Below are 15657 nucleotides of genomic sequence, written 5' to 3' on the forward strand. Positions count from 1 at the left end.
AGGAGATCATGAAAGTTTCACAGGCCTCTGAAATGTGCCTCTTACTCCCTGTACTGAGCCCATAAAACTCAATGTTATCTTTCTCTGACTTGAGCAGTTAGCCAGAAATCCAGATTCTGTTGAGTTCTTTAAGTCAGTAAGAAAGAGAAATTGAAGGTAAAATCCTATTTATTTTTTTAAAAAGTGTACAAAGGCTTCTTTTCTTCAGTACAACAAATATCACATGGGGAGAGATGCTATCTTTCCTCGAAGCTCTGAGCTCTTTTCTAATCAGCACTTATCCCAACAGCTCTCTCTTGGCTTGGCTGTGGGCTGTGTTCCCAGTTCGTGTTCTGGCTTTGTCTGCTGCTCTCTTAGTGTGTTTTTTTTCCTGCCTCCATTTCAAAGACACTTACAAATTCATAGATGACATTCAGCTACAGTTACACCAAACTGTTTGAGAAAGGGTTAGCTAATTTGTCCTAATAATTTATCTTTTTCAAGTTGTATTTTCCAGAGAGAGCTACATATTCCAGAAAGGTATCATGATTTGAAGACCTCAAGAGATGGAGTCCTCTTCTTCACTTGGCTGGGTGTTCATATAGTTAATCACCTTCACTATCAAATCTCTGTGTTTGATTCCTCACCTGAATTTTCTTGAGAATTCTTTTCAGATTCTGATGCTTTTTTTCTTTATTTATTACATTTAAAGGCCTTCAGTAACTGGTGATTCTTCCGTATGAAAGTACTTATACACTGTAATTAATTAATGTCTTGGCATGTTTTCTGATGAACTAAATAGAATGAGTTCTTTAAATCTCACTGTAAAATATTTCATTCAGTCCTCCAGTAATTTCTGTGACTCTTCCTTGTACCTTTGCCAGTGCATCAACACTGTAAAATGTGAGCACCAGAAGTGAATAATAAGCATTACTCCTATCAGTATCCTATATTGAGCTTAACTACACATCTCTGCTCTGCTTTTCTGCATTACTCAGCTGCTCTGCTTTTCTGCATTACTCAGTTATACATGCAACAGCTGAATTAACTGCTTTGCTGGAGCAGTGGGATTCATGTGGAGTTGCTTAGCCAGTGTAGGCTCTACAGTCTTTTGGAGGGTCTCTGCTTTCAGGGGTGTAATCTAGATGTCATTCTAGAGTAATGAAGTTCTAAAGCTTGAGTAGGTTGCGAGAAAAAAAAAACAATCTGTTGGGTTGTTTAAATTAGGAGTGGTAACTGGTGTTGTAAATAAGCAAGTGTGCAACTTTGAGTTTCTCAATGCCTGTTTGCAATGAGCTGATGTGCATTCAAACAGCTGTGGTCTGTGTTGCATGTAAAACTGGAAAGCTTAGATTTCCTGCAGAAGGACTTGACACAGATACCCATGGTTTTGAATAGGTAGTATTCAAAAGAGTGGTCCGAGCAAAATCTTATTCCATTGCAAAGGCTTTAAAGAAACCATAGTGAATAATCAACCTGCTCATTCACCGACTAGAGAAATTTCTTGACTGCAGGGTCATGAAATAATTTGCATTATTTGCAGTTAGATGAAGAGAAAAGGGGACACATCTTTCAGTACCACCAATGAAAATATATAGCACTACACAAAGAAGACGCCAAAGGATAATATAAATTAGAAAGCAGGAAGGTTACTCCCTAGGACCTCCATTTTCTGTGGATTGTTGTAGCAAAACAAGCTGCTTTGTTCCTTTTAAATTTATACTCAGCATCTAGAAGAGCAAAGTCACGTGCAGGAGAGTGTGACATAAATGCAAGGTAAAAAGTGGGGAGGAAAGGTGTGGTCCCAGAGTTTGTATTACAAACTCCATTGTACTAAATGGGAGAACTAAGTCCTCTGGTTTCACTTCTGATCTGGAAATATAAGCCTACCAATTTTAATGATATCCTTTCCACTGAGTTCTTCCCCTTACTTATCTATATGAGCTCTTACTTAATTTGCTGTATGTATCTGGACTGTCTCATGTGAAATAGGGCTAGATAAGAAAAATAAACTACACAAGGATTTGATGTCAAGGTGGGATCATTTGGTTAACTTTTATTTCGTCACATTCTTCCATATGTAACCCAGGATGTGCAACTGGTCCTTTCAATAGAACTTCATGTGAAGTCCAGTATATTAATTTGAATAAGAAATCCTCACAAGGATTGCAAGTACTGTTCAGCTGTACTCATATTTTAACAGAAGAAATAATTCTGTCACTGTGTGATGAAATACATGCAGGACCTTTCTTTCACAGGGAGAGATAGGAGATACATATAAACCTAAGTGAAGGTAAAGCTATAAACCAAGTTAAGTATATAGCCCTTAGTCTGAAGGCTCCTTTATACACATTCTCAATCCCCATTTTATTTCTGACAAAGCCTCTCTGAAATCCACAGCTTTGACAGAATTGAAGGGGCCCAGTTTAGGTTTAGTTTGAGGTATGGATTTGGTCAGTCTTTTTTTTTTTTTTAAAAAGATGTGGTCCTTATTGCATTACCTTTTTGTAAAATGTACATTGGAAAACAAAAAGGTTTACAATAAATTGAAATGGAGGTTCATGACATTTACAGACTGTATACACTGATTAGTATTTGAGCTTATGTAAAAGGGATTCCATGGGCTTTGCCAGGATCAAATATTTTGAAAAATCCATATCTAAGTACTATTATTAATACCTTAGATTTTTTAAAAAGTACATTAAAATTTAGAATTAAAATTAGAATTAGAGAAAATTTCCACTCTGGTGCTCCAACAGGCAAGTCTATTTTGGTCCCAGCAATTTCAGAGTCAGGGGTGGAAAAGATAGGATACATCTAGTTACTTTCAAACATGGAATAGATAAAAAACCTCCCTGGATGTATTTACTATAGATGGGTGAAATTTTTTTGTCTTATAGTATGGATATGGATGACATATTTTCACATATTTTGCTAAATTTGTGAAGTTATTTTGACTGAAAAGTATAAAAAGAAAAAAAGCGTTAAAAATGTAGAATTTTAACTTCTGAGTTTTCACTGTCTGATCCCGGTTTCCCTCAGTGGGCCTGATCCTGACCCCCATCCACATGTTCCTGTCCCAGGTCAGCTTTGGCCTGTCCCCAGGGACGTGCCTGGTGCCAGGAGCTGAGGCTGCCCTGGTGCCCCCTGGCTGTCCTGCTCCTGGCTGGGCTGGTGGGACAGGTCCTGGCTGTCAGGCTCTGCCCTGTGTCCACCCCCAGGGTTGGGAAGCACAGGTGGCAGGAAGCCTTCATGGAGGGTCAAGTTGCTCCTGACTAAATTCAACCATAGAAAGGCAGTGTACCAGGGGCAGAAGCAGGGGCAAGTGACCCAGGAGAAATATAGAGACACTGTCCAAGCATGTAGAAATGGGGTTAGGAAAGCCAAAGCCCACCTCGAGTTGAATCTGGCAAGCAATGTGAAGAGCAACAAGAAGGGCTGCTACAAGTACAACAACAGCAAAAACAAGAGTATGGAAAATGTAGGCCCATTGCTCAATGGCACAGGGGACCTCGTGACAAAGGATATGGAGAAAGCAGTGGTATTCAATGCCTTCTTCACCTTGGTCTTTACTGGTAAGACTTGCCTTCAGCAGTTTCAAGTCCCTGAGGGCAGTGGGAAAGTGTGGAGCAAGGAAGACTTAGTGGAGCAGGATCAGGTTAGGGAACACTTAAACAAACGGGACATACACAAGTCCTCGGGACCCAATGGGTTGTACATGTGACACGTGTACACATGGCCAAGAGAGCTAGCCAGTGTCCTTCTGTGGCCACTCTTGCTTATCTGTGAAAGGTTGTGACAGTCAGTGGAGGTTCCTGAAGATAAGAAAGCAAATGTCACTCCTAAGGAAAACTTAAGGCAGATCAGCCTCACTTCAGTGCATGGGAAGGTGACGGAATCATCTTGGAAGCCATTTCCAAACATATGAAGGAGAAGAAGGTGGCTGGAGGTAGTCAGCAAAGGGAAATCATACTTCACCTGATAGCCTTCTCCAACAAAATGACTAGCTCAGTGAACAAGGGAATAGTGGCTGATATTGTTTATCTTGATTTAAGCATGGCTTTCAAAATCACATAACACCTCACAGACAAGGCTTTCAACACTGTCTCCCATAAGATTCTCATGGAGAAGCTGACCAAATATGGGATAGATAAGTGGACAGTGATGTGGACTGAAAGGGTTGTGAGGAGCAGCACAATATCCAACAGGAGTCCAGTCACTAGTGGTGTATTCCAGGGGTCAATGCTGTTTAATGTCTTCATGAATGGCCTGGATGATGGGACACAGCAACTTTGGAGACAATACAAAACTGTGTAGAGTGGGTTGATAGCCAAAATTGGTGTGCTGTCATTGAGAGTGACCTCAACAGGCTGTAGAAATTGGCCAACAGGAATCTCATGAAGTACAAGGGAAAGACCAAGTCCTGCACCTGTGGAAGGAATAACCCTATGTGTCAGTACAGGCTGGTAGGAAAAAGGTTTTCAGAAAAGGACTTGGGGTTCGGGGTAGACAAAAAGTTAGGCACAAGCCAGGAATGTGTCTTTGCAACAAAGAAGGATGATGGTATCCTGGGCTGCATCCCAGGAAGTGCGTCACTGATAGGTCAAGGGAGATGATCCTTCCTCTCTACTCAGCATTAATAAGACACATTTGGAGTGCTGGATCCTGTGCTGGGCTCCCCAGTACAAAAGATACATGGGCATACTGGAGAGAGTCCAGTGCAGGACCTCAAAGGTGTTTAAGGGACTAGAGCCTCTTTCGCATGAGGAGAGGCTGAGAGAGGTGGAACTGTTCAGCCTGGAGAAGAGAAGGCTGAAGGAGATCTTGTCAATTTCTATAAGTACCTGATGAGGGGGAATGAAGAAGAGGCAGCCAGACTCTTTTCAGTCATGCTCAGTGACGAGGCACGCAGTGGGCATAAGGTGAAATACAGGAAATTCCATGAAAACGTAAGAAAACTTCTTTACTGTGAGGGTGGTCAAACACTAAGAACAAACCCAGAGAGGCTGTGGATGCTCCATCCTTTGAGAGATTTAAAATCAAGCTGGACATGGCCTTAGGCAACCTGTTCTTGTTGACCCTGCTCTGAGCAGAGAGGGTAGACTAGGTGATCTCCAGAGGTCCCTTCCCAGCTCAGTGACTCTGTGATTCGGAGAAACTAACCATGCTCAGAACCCCTGAAAATGAGACCTTTTGTTTAGAAACCTGTACTGGAACAGTTTGCTTCCTAAAGTCACACAAGAAAAGTGAGCCATGTTAGACTCCATACTAAGAATTAGTTTTCTTGATTATCTGACCAATGTTAGTCCAAGACAAAAAACAAGTTACTGATTCAAAAATTTTCTATTAGACAAATAAAAATAGACTGAACTTTTAAGCTGATGTCAAGGTCTCAAGCTGAGTTAGAAGTGGTCTGAGCCACCTCTTCCGGATCATCATCCTCATAAGTGAGGAAACATCTAGTAAAAGATTTGTGACACCAGCAAAACTGAAATTTTACATGCTACTAAATTTAATTCATTAACAGCTGCTAGAATGGATGGTTTACCTCATCTCCTTTTACATTTCAGTAAACTGAAGCAATGGTCTGCTGAATCTAAAATTACATTCGTCCTAGAACATGAAAATGGACCCCGTTTCCTTTAATAGAACAGCAGATCACGCTTTTTTGTCAAGTTTTGCCAGTAAAGCCATTGTTCTGGCTGGGGACATGATTTCATTAAAATAATTTTAACAGGTGGTTTTACCAGGAGGGCTACTTTTTTTACAGAAAAAGATAATGGAAGTAGTACAGGAATGCTTCTTATAACACACCTTTAAACTGTACAATGACTTGGTAAGCAGGTAAAATAAAGTCTAATGTATCTTTCCAGATTGCTGTATAACAAAATTAGCCCTAGCTGGCAGACATTCAATTAGAAGTATTTGAAATTATTTCCAGACTACTAAAATCATGCTATTCCCTAAGATGATATGGTATACATAGGCAATTTGTAGGCAAGATGCTATCAAGGTTCAGGGATCAAGGATATATTATTCCAACCTGCTGAGAAAATTTAAGCTGTAAAAGTTCCAGTGAGATATCTGTTGTGGAGATGCCACCTTAAGTTGATATGCAAAAGAATAATCCTTACACAAAATACCAAATGTCTGACAGGTGTACATAGAACAGGGAAATCTTATGGAAACAATCTTACTGTTAAGGGAATATTCCAAATGCCAACATTTTTTTTCTGCAAGTTCCTTAGATTTTCATTTCGGATGAGTGATTCATGTGTAATATTCTGCTTTAGGTCTCGTTAATAGCTTGAAACCTATCAAAATATACTAGTATCTGCCTAGTCTAGAATTACTACACTGGTATCATAAGGGGGACCTGGCAATAGCAAAAGTTTGTATCTTTTTAATAGTAATATGGTAATTTTTTTATCTTAAAAAAATACGGGTATTTTTCATCAACATGATGTAAAGTCTTGTTTAAATTTGTGGCGTGCATGCTCAAGTTATTTTTATTTGAAGAACTTTCTTGCTATCTCTCCCAGAGCAACTGAAGCTCATGCCTTCATTGCAACACACGCTATGCATTCCTTTCTTGGAGAATTAGCAGTGGATGACGTTATTGGTGACTCTCCAAAATTTGTTCATTCCAATGTTTTCATAAGTGAATAGTTAGTTTGTGCCATGCTCAAAGGACAAATGTTTCATCATGCTTGCATGGAACTACAGGAGTGTGAAGAAATACTGCTTGGGATGATGGGTCTTTGTGAAAAGAGCGATGCTTTGTTGGAATATACAGATAAAATAGTTCTGACTCTCTTCTCTATTCAAATAAGGAATCTTTTTTCAGGAGCAGTACCAGTTGCCTTGCAATGCTTCTCTTGGCTAAGACCCCAAGGGAAGACCTGCTGCAAAGAGCCTACAGTGTAAGTAAATGAAAGCAAATCGCTAGAGACAAATAGAGGAATCTAAAGAAGCAGTAAGGCAGATCTATACAATAGACAGTGGCTTCATCAGACCAGTACCTAAAACATTGCCAATTCTTTCTGCAGACTGATTGGCAAGAGAGATTACTGAGAAAGAATTTTAAGTAGTTTAACGAAACATATTTGTTAGAAACTTCTCCCAAACAGAAAGGAAAGCATGAGAGAAAACATGAAGATGTTTATTTGAAATTGTAATGACTGAATAAGAGCAGTATTGGCAATATGGGAAGAAATGAAAAACAGGAATATAGGAATACTGTCTTTAGACAGTGTTATACTGTTTAAATTCCTATACTGCTTTCAGTATAGGAATATTGTCATAGAATCTCATGTACTTGTTTTCCTTGTGTAAGTAGATGCCTGCAGTGTAAGACTTGCCCTGGAGATGCTATGCAGCTAGAATCTGCCAAATCTAAATATACCCTGCAAATGAAGACCTAAGGAGTGGTCTGAGGGGCAGATGACAATTCAAAGTGTATATATCTTATACAGGCAAGATGGTGGTCCAGTATGCATGAAGAAAACTGTGCTTGAGTGAACAGAGTATCAACGTGGGATTCCTGTTTGACCTAAGACGACAGACATATAGCAAAAAGACAGCTTTGTGAGTTGCCTGTTCAGAGAGAGTAACAGAATGAATGTTTGCTTAAGCGATTACCCAGGCTAGAGGTGGTAGCTGAGTTAATGTTTGCAGACAAGATTACCCAGAAATATGGTGGGTGTAGTAGGATGGCCATTTTTAAGTTTAACATTTTACTTTTGGAAAATGCTACTTTGTAAAAAGCGTGAAATTTTGTAGAGGAAATTAATCTTCAGTGTCAAGAATTTGTCACCGGTAAAGATGAAAGGAATTTTGATTTATGGAAACAGAATTTCAGTTGACTCACCAGGATTTTGTGTGGAGAATCTGTCTGGCAAGAAATGCATTTCTTCTTCGTTCTACTTCTGAGTGGAAGAAAATGGTAAAGACATCAATGAAGCAGAAGTCCTGGTTCTTATCTAGACAGGACTCTCTGGACCCCGTGGCAACAAGAAGTTTCTTCCTGTGTTGAAAATGGCAGTCCACAAATGGAAAATAAGGAAGAAGTGGTGGTTGTTGGACAGGGAAGAGATTACTACCCACTTTAATGAGTGTGGTTTCCACTGAGTTAGATCCTGTCTTGGGTGGCAGTGCTACAAAGAGATGAGTGGATCAAAGACAAGGTCACCACTCTTGAACAAAATCAGTAAGACTCTGTGAGACCATACAGATCTCTGCTCCTTCCCCTTTGAGGATTGCTTTCACCTCCCCTTTAAAAAACTAAATAATGGTGTCTTGGAATCATACTTGCATGGGTGACTTCATGGCTGGGTAAGGCTGTTAGAAAGAAACCTACGCCAACCCCTATTTAGTCTCCGTTACCAAAGACAGTAACAGTGTTTGGATATAAAGAGGGCAGGACCCTTTCATGCTGTGTTCTGCCTGATCTTTGCTAACTGGAGTGTGTGTAGGACCTTTTCTTGAGCCCAGGCAGGTTGCTGGACATCTTTACCCAGAGCAGAGCCAGATCTGGGTGTCACCACTTCTACCTTGTTCATTTCTGTGCACAGAAGTAGGAACGGAATAAAAAGCATTGATACTCAGAAGTACCATGGCTTTCTAAAATAGGCAATTTTCTTGCATTAGCGGCTTTTTTCATTCTACTTGATATTATTTAATTTTATCTTATTCTTGGTGTTTTCATCATTTTGTAAAGTTGTATAGCAGATGGAATGGGAAAAGACATGTCATATCATATGCTCAGTAAATACTGGAGGAATCTTACATGCTCTCTGTTTTGTGTTCACCAGAAGCATGTGAATGTGTCCTAACTCTTGCTAGCAATCTTCCTTACTGGAAATTATAATCATATGAGCTGCTCATGATACAATCATGGGAAAACCTTTTGTGTGTGAACCAGCTGAGTGTGCTCACATGGGGAGGAATTCATCCCAGCAATGCTATGCATTTAATAGCTTTATCCACTCAGCTTTATAGCTTGCCATTGGGTGCAGATGTTTTATGACTTGTAAGAGCTTAATGTGTCCTGGTGGATTACCCTCCAAGTTTCTCTTCATCAAAACACTTGCTCCAGGTAACTGGAATGTCAGATTTAAATGAAGTGCAGCGTGAGAATGGGGATTGTCAGATTTTAAACGAAGCACACATGGTGGTAAGTAAAGTTTTGAACATGGTATGACATTTCCATGGCCCATCTCACAGGATCTCTACACCTCTTCTTCTTTCAGCGTGCAAATTACTGTAGTGAAAGAGGTAAAACAGTCATGCACTGTATTCCACTACAGCACACAGCCAAGTTAAATAATATCTGAAAAGAGAGAGATAACGTCTTGCTTGAATTCAAAGTCAAACAAAAGATGTAACAGGCAGGGCAGCACCATTTCATTCCCCAAAGGTGAGCAGGCCTCTTTTGGGCACACTGTTCACTAGCAGAGCTGTGAGCCTTTGCCTCGCTCCTCCTTTGCTCCTCCTCCTGTTATCCACATGTCCCTTTGGGCCATGGATATTCCCAGCCCTCCTTCCCATCTCTTTCCAGAAGTTTCTTCCACCTTCCTCTTCCAAACACACATCCTCTTCCTTCCCGCCTGCCCCCCACCCCCTCCAGTGCCGACCCCAGTTACTCTGGCTTAGGGCTGGTGAAACGATTGAACCCTCCGGAGCGCTCCTGATGCGATGCGGGGCTGCGCGGCCAGGGGATCCGTGCTGGTAGTCCCCAGGGTCAAGTACCTTCTTTTTCTCCTTTTGCAGAAATTTACTGGAGCAATAAATCTAGTGCAGTGATGGAGAAAAACTAAGGCAGGGGATCTCTGGAGAGAGGGAGAGGAAAAAAGAACAGTAAAAGCGCAAGAGCGGTTGTGCTACTTTTGCCTGCCTCACATCTTACTGGCGTGTTTCTCTATAAAGCTTATCTGCTATGAGAGGGGTAGGGGGAAAAAAAATCCTTTCTGACAGTGGGTGCATTGCCATGAAGGTTTCACACGGCAGTGAAGTCCAAATTTCTTAGCATCCGGCGAGCTAGTGTTAGGGAGGCTACCTGATACCTGAAGAGTCACAAAGGTGGCACCATAAATGATATCTTTTTCCTGAGGCAAACAATGAGGCAAAGAATGAGGCGAAGATAATCACGGTGCCAAAAAGACAATGCATGTCACACTGAAAGAGAAAGATTACAAACCTCTGAGACCTCAGAGTGTCTTGGAGAAGAGACCTTCAGCTTTTTTTGACAGGTTTTGCATGTTTGACTATTATTAACACAACAAAAGGTTGCACACGGTTATTACTGAGGTGGCAACCTCCCCCGGTGCCTGTTTTTTGTTTGTTGTTCTAGGAGCAGTGCAAAAGAGTCACTTTCTTTCTGTCTTTGCACGTTTAGGCTGTGATGGCTGGAAAAAAGGTTTTCAGATTAAAAGGAAAGATAGTAAGCCAGAAAACATTCATTGACTTGAAAGGAAACAAAGTGCTTTTATTTTTAAAAATGAGGGGGCTTTGGAGGTCCTCAAAGTGTTACTCTGTAAATACCACTGAGCAAATAATTTGTACTGATAATATGCCTCCGTTTCCATTAACAGAATACCTGTGAACAAAGTTTCCCATCCTGCTGGCTATTGCTGTCGTTTGTATTTTGTATGTGGTGATAGAATCTTGGGATCCCAACTAACATTGTTGTCCTGCTGGGCTAAGTACTTTTTAGGCCAGTGGGTCTACTGGCCTGGAATGACTCAAGCTGATCATATTTAAAGATCTGTGATTTGTGTTGTGTTTTATTTGGTCTGACAACTGTAATTCTTCATATATATGGTATTGTTTCTGCTTTATAGGTTGGATTAAGGTAACTCACAGCAGCGTTACTCCTGTAACTGCAGCAGGCAGCAAAAATTAAGATCTGAGCGAATTTCAGTGTGTAACCTCAAATTCTGTTTTCCATGAGTATTTCATGGATGTTACACTGAAAGTGAAGACGGAAGGACAGGGTGAATGTGACTTTATGTAAATCTGTGAAAATGTGGTTTGAGTATTCACAAAAAGGCTTTTTATGCATTATTTATTCCTCCATAGTTAAACATATGATGCTTACTTACTATGTCTGGTAAATGTGCACCGGCAGAAAAGAAAGTGGTGAGAATATGATAAAGGTCTTGCTTGGCCGAAGCACAAATTACCACTAGATTTGGGTGCAGAAGTTAATCTTGAGATGATGATGATTCATTTGGGGGGGAATTTTGGTGGGTTTGTAATATGAGTTATGGCAATTTACAGTTACTGCATAAATGCAAATATTTAGATGGAATGTTCACAATAGTTTGCCACAACAGGAAAAAACAATGGTAGAGGACGGATTTTTCTCTCCTGATTTATGTATTTAACTGTTGTACAAGGCACTCTGTGCACTCCGTGGAGAGATACAGGCACTTTCAGGAAGTGATTCATCTCGGTTTTAGATGTCTAAAATAAGGCAGACGGAAGAGCCTATTTCTCTCCTTAGAAGAACTTTTAGACTGAATCAGATTATAACAAGCAGGCCCAGTAGTTAAAACAGTATGACCACCTGCAAACAAACACAGTCCATGTCTTAGCACCCTGCCACCTGTGTAGTCAAACACAAAGTGATAGTGCCTGACTGTATAACAAATTCTCTTTCAGCTGCAGCAGAAGTAGCTCATCTGATGAATCAGTCATAATCGTGCTCAAATGCGGAGTCAGATTTATACGACATGGAACACAGTATTCCAGCCTGTCGGGGATTAACCCCCACCATGCAAAAAAGTTCCAGTTTGCATCTGTGAAGTTCATATTAAGTTAAGAACAACTGCAGCGTGGCTGTAAGTTCAGATTTTTGGTGGGGTTTTTTTCACTATTGAAATTTAGGATTTGATTTTGCAAAGATGAAGAGCATTTTCTGGACGCTCAGTGCCCCGACTGCTTTGAAGAGAAGGACGCGGTACCTTATGAGATCGAGGCCTTGCACCACGTAGAAAGTCTGTATCTGAACTGCTATGTTCCCTAGATGAGAAAAATTTTGAAATGCCTCCCGAAACTATCACTTACCCTCCAATACGGCTTCCAGCTGCCAGACAGCAGAGTCAGGTGTCTGATCTTGGCTGATTGGCCAGGCTCCATCTATAATTGATGGAGACAAGCACTTCTGAGGGGAGGTGCATCTGGTCTGCTGGAGCCCGGGAATCGCGAGTTTCCTGCCTCTCGCCCCCCGGCTATTTGTTGGCACCCCTGCCTCACTTTGTGGCACCTTTCAGGTCGCACTGATAGGGCTGTTTGTGGCTGCAGCATTAATCAAGTAGCTTAAACTGTTTGGGGTCTTAAAAAAAAAAAGTGCCCTCCCTACTACTGATTAAAAGGAAAATCTATTCCCTGCCTGTACCTTTTTGGGTGTAGGTGTAGAATTTTAACAAAATCAAGTATTTTTAAAACAGCAATGCTGATCTATCCATCTATTAAATAAAAAATGTGCTTTTGCTGTGTCTTGTGTGCTTTAGTCCAGACGTTAAAGAATAAAATAAAAAGGCATGTGTTAAACAAAATTGTCTGCTTTGTAGTTCTTTTTCTTAACTCTCTTCTTTTCCCCTGCCTGGTTCAGCCCTTTTCAAGCCCTGCAGATCCTGGGGGAGGGAGTAAGTACTAAATTCCTTTCAGCCTTGGTAAACATACTTTGCACAACCTAAAACAGGGTAGTGTTACATTGGTTTGCCGGACCCTTTCCCCCTTCGTCCTGGAAGGAAAAAAATAGGAAAAAAGAGGATATTTTCCATCTGCATTTTACTAGAGTAGCTACAAGCACTGTTTGTTATGGAGGAGGGGGACAATGCTTGGATTTTGCACTGAAAGGAACTGGCTTGAATTTCTGGGCCTCCTGTCCCCCCTCCCTCCTCGCCTGAAGGGCTGCTAAACCTGCACTGGTTCCCACCAGAGGAGGGTGGTCAGCTCGCCCCCCCGGCCCGGTGCAGGCAGGCTACAGGAGGGAAATTTTACTGCAGATGAGGGACATCCTTTATTTCACATTCCAAGTGCAAGTCTCTTGCAAAAGGGCTCAGCCTTTTGCATTTTAGTAGTACATGGGTCATTTTGTTGCTGGTCTTAATTTCACAGCCCCTTCTTTCTCTGCTAACTCAATACTGTTCCATACAATGGCACAGGATCTGCAATAGCAAATTATAATGAAAAACTTCATGTTTTGACTAGATTTACAGTGAGGATCAGAGATGCTGCTTTTGACTGGGCACTTCTGTGGACATCTGAGCACCTCTAATTGTAATCTGGTTTTGTTTTACATCGACTTTAGAGGGAATGGGATCTCCAACTAATGTTAAATGTTTTTTGAGATGCTCTTTGGGCCCTCTGGTCACCGACACAGGGAATTGAGCTTTTTCTTTGTGCTCAGGATGCGTGAGAGCAGACCCTCTCCCCCCGCTCCCCCAGTGCATTCATTGTTAAAATTACCTGCCGCCGTCTCCTCTCTCCTACCATTTTGGCAAGCAGCTTGCTGCAAGTGTTTGATGTTTGGGACTCAAGCTGTTGGTGACTGGCCACAGAAGTGGCTCCATGTCTGTTCCTTAGCTGGCCCAATGTAACTCTAACAAACAGGAAAGGGGCTTTGAGAGTCCACTGAGGATTTGCTTTTCGCTGAGAGAGGTAGCAGATAAACAGGATTAGAATATTTACACAGTCTCAAAATCTGGATCGACTAGGTCTTGCCCAAGGCATCCTTCTTATTTAGCTGCAAGATTTGATTGACTGAGTGCAGTGTCAAAATTTAGCTTCCTATCCTCACCTTACACAAGCTAATCACCTGAATGCAGGCAGCTCCAAATGCTAAAGCTGCGGTCAGGTTTTTCACCTGGTTCGCTAATTTGTTCAGCCCCAAGGTTGTGGTGCTGTAGTTTCCATTTGGGAAACGCTGTCCTTATACTGCACCAAGCAGTATCCAGCTGTATCAAGCCATATCCAGCAGTATCAAGCAATATCCCGGCTCTCCTGAAGTTCAAGCCTTAGTTTTACTATTGATCTTGCCTTAATATAGGTGGGAATTGAATTCGGTGGTAGATTTGCCTGCATAAAAGGTCTTGCAAGGGCTTGGCTCACCTGAGCAGTGAAATGGTTGTGTTGAACTTCAGGGTGAGCACAGTGCCTGCAGCTGAATTCGTGCGTGTGAAACCGCATGTTGGGGCTGGGTTACTCAGGAAGCTTCCACCAGTGGCAGCTCTTCCTCCTACCTTGTCCCCAGCACCCTGCTCACTTGCCTTCCCCCCGAGTCAGCAGATACTCTTTTCACCGGCACGGCCACACACTAAACCAGGCCTCCCACATCATCTACTTAAAAACAAACCCACTGCCTTCTTTCCGGGAAAAAAACCCCAGAAACCTTAACCCAAGCCTTCAAGGAAGATCCTTTCTCAGATCTGGCTTAAAGTACAACCACACAAACACCTAAGGTGGCACATAAAAGGGGTTGTAGCTGTTTGTGGAAGGAGACACGTTGTATAGCATGGCAATATCTTACACAGCATCTAAAAGTCATGTGTAAATGTAGCCTAAGATTGTGATTTGATGATGAAAAATAGTTTGTGGTAGTTCTGGCCTCAGCAGTTGATTTTGTATCTCTGCTCCCATCAGTACTATTGTTTTAATGTTTCGTTTTTGGTTTGTTTGGTTTTTTTTGGTTTTTTTTTTTTTTAATTGGATCAGTTTCCTGATTTGGTTCATGGTACAACCCTGCAAATGGTTGTGGTGATGGCAACAGGAATAAGCAGCTGGGAGCAGGGCGGAGGGACAGCTTAAGCCAGTGCTGCTTTTGAACATTTGGTGTCATTGACCACAGCCTCAGCGTTTCCCTGGATAAACAGCAGAACTGTATCTTCTCATCTAGTGACGTTTCATGGGTTATCTTTATTCTAGTTAGATGCAAGTGTCTCTATATTTATTTTGTTCTCTATTTAACTGTGCTATGAGCAGGTTAAAATAAAAATATCAGTCTCAATTGTTTTATGCTATTACCATCAGCTCAAAGAGAACACAGTCTTATTTGGGTTTTCTGGGCAATTTCTTTGAGCTAATAGCCAGAAAACTAGAACTGGGCTGCAAGGAAGCAAGCAAGACACTTAGCTTTGAATGACCTGTGCGGACTGCTCACCTGGGAACAAGAATGAAAAAAATGAACTACAGTTTATCAGAAAAGATCTTTTGCCTTACTGCAGCAGTAAAAGTGATATAGCAAAAACATATTGATTCTCTGGGTGCCTGATAAAGCTACAACACCGAAAGGATTCGTGGCAGTAAATCCAAGTTTAATTTTTCTATCCAAATGCCTTGAATAGAGCAGCCTTCGTCGGCTGGTGACTTATCTGCAGCACTGTTTAAGATGATGATAGCGCTGTTTATCCAGGATAGGGTCCCGAATTGTCGTGGGATCATCACAATTCCCAGCGGCTTCCTTGTGCGAAGAATGTTGTATCACATCAGGGATGATTATCTGAGAACGTTGCACAACAATAGAAAGGCTTTTTATTGTTTCTTTTTTTGGCTGTCGTTCTCAGCCTGGTGGAACTACTGCTGAATTCCCATTCAACCAGCACACTTGCCTGTGCACATGACACGCACACAGGCGCTTTAGGCTGCCTGGCAATCGGAACTCATTGTGTGTTC

This window comes from Phaethon aethereus (genome assembly GCF_964289735.1).
Source record: "Phaethon aethereus genome assembly, chromosome: 3".
In the NCBI taxonomy this organism is placed as follows: Eukaryota; Metazoa; Chordata; class Aves; order Phaethontiformes; family Phaethontidae; genus Phaethon; species Phaethon aethereus.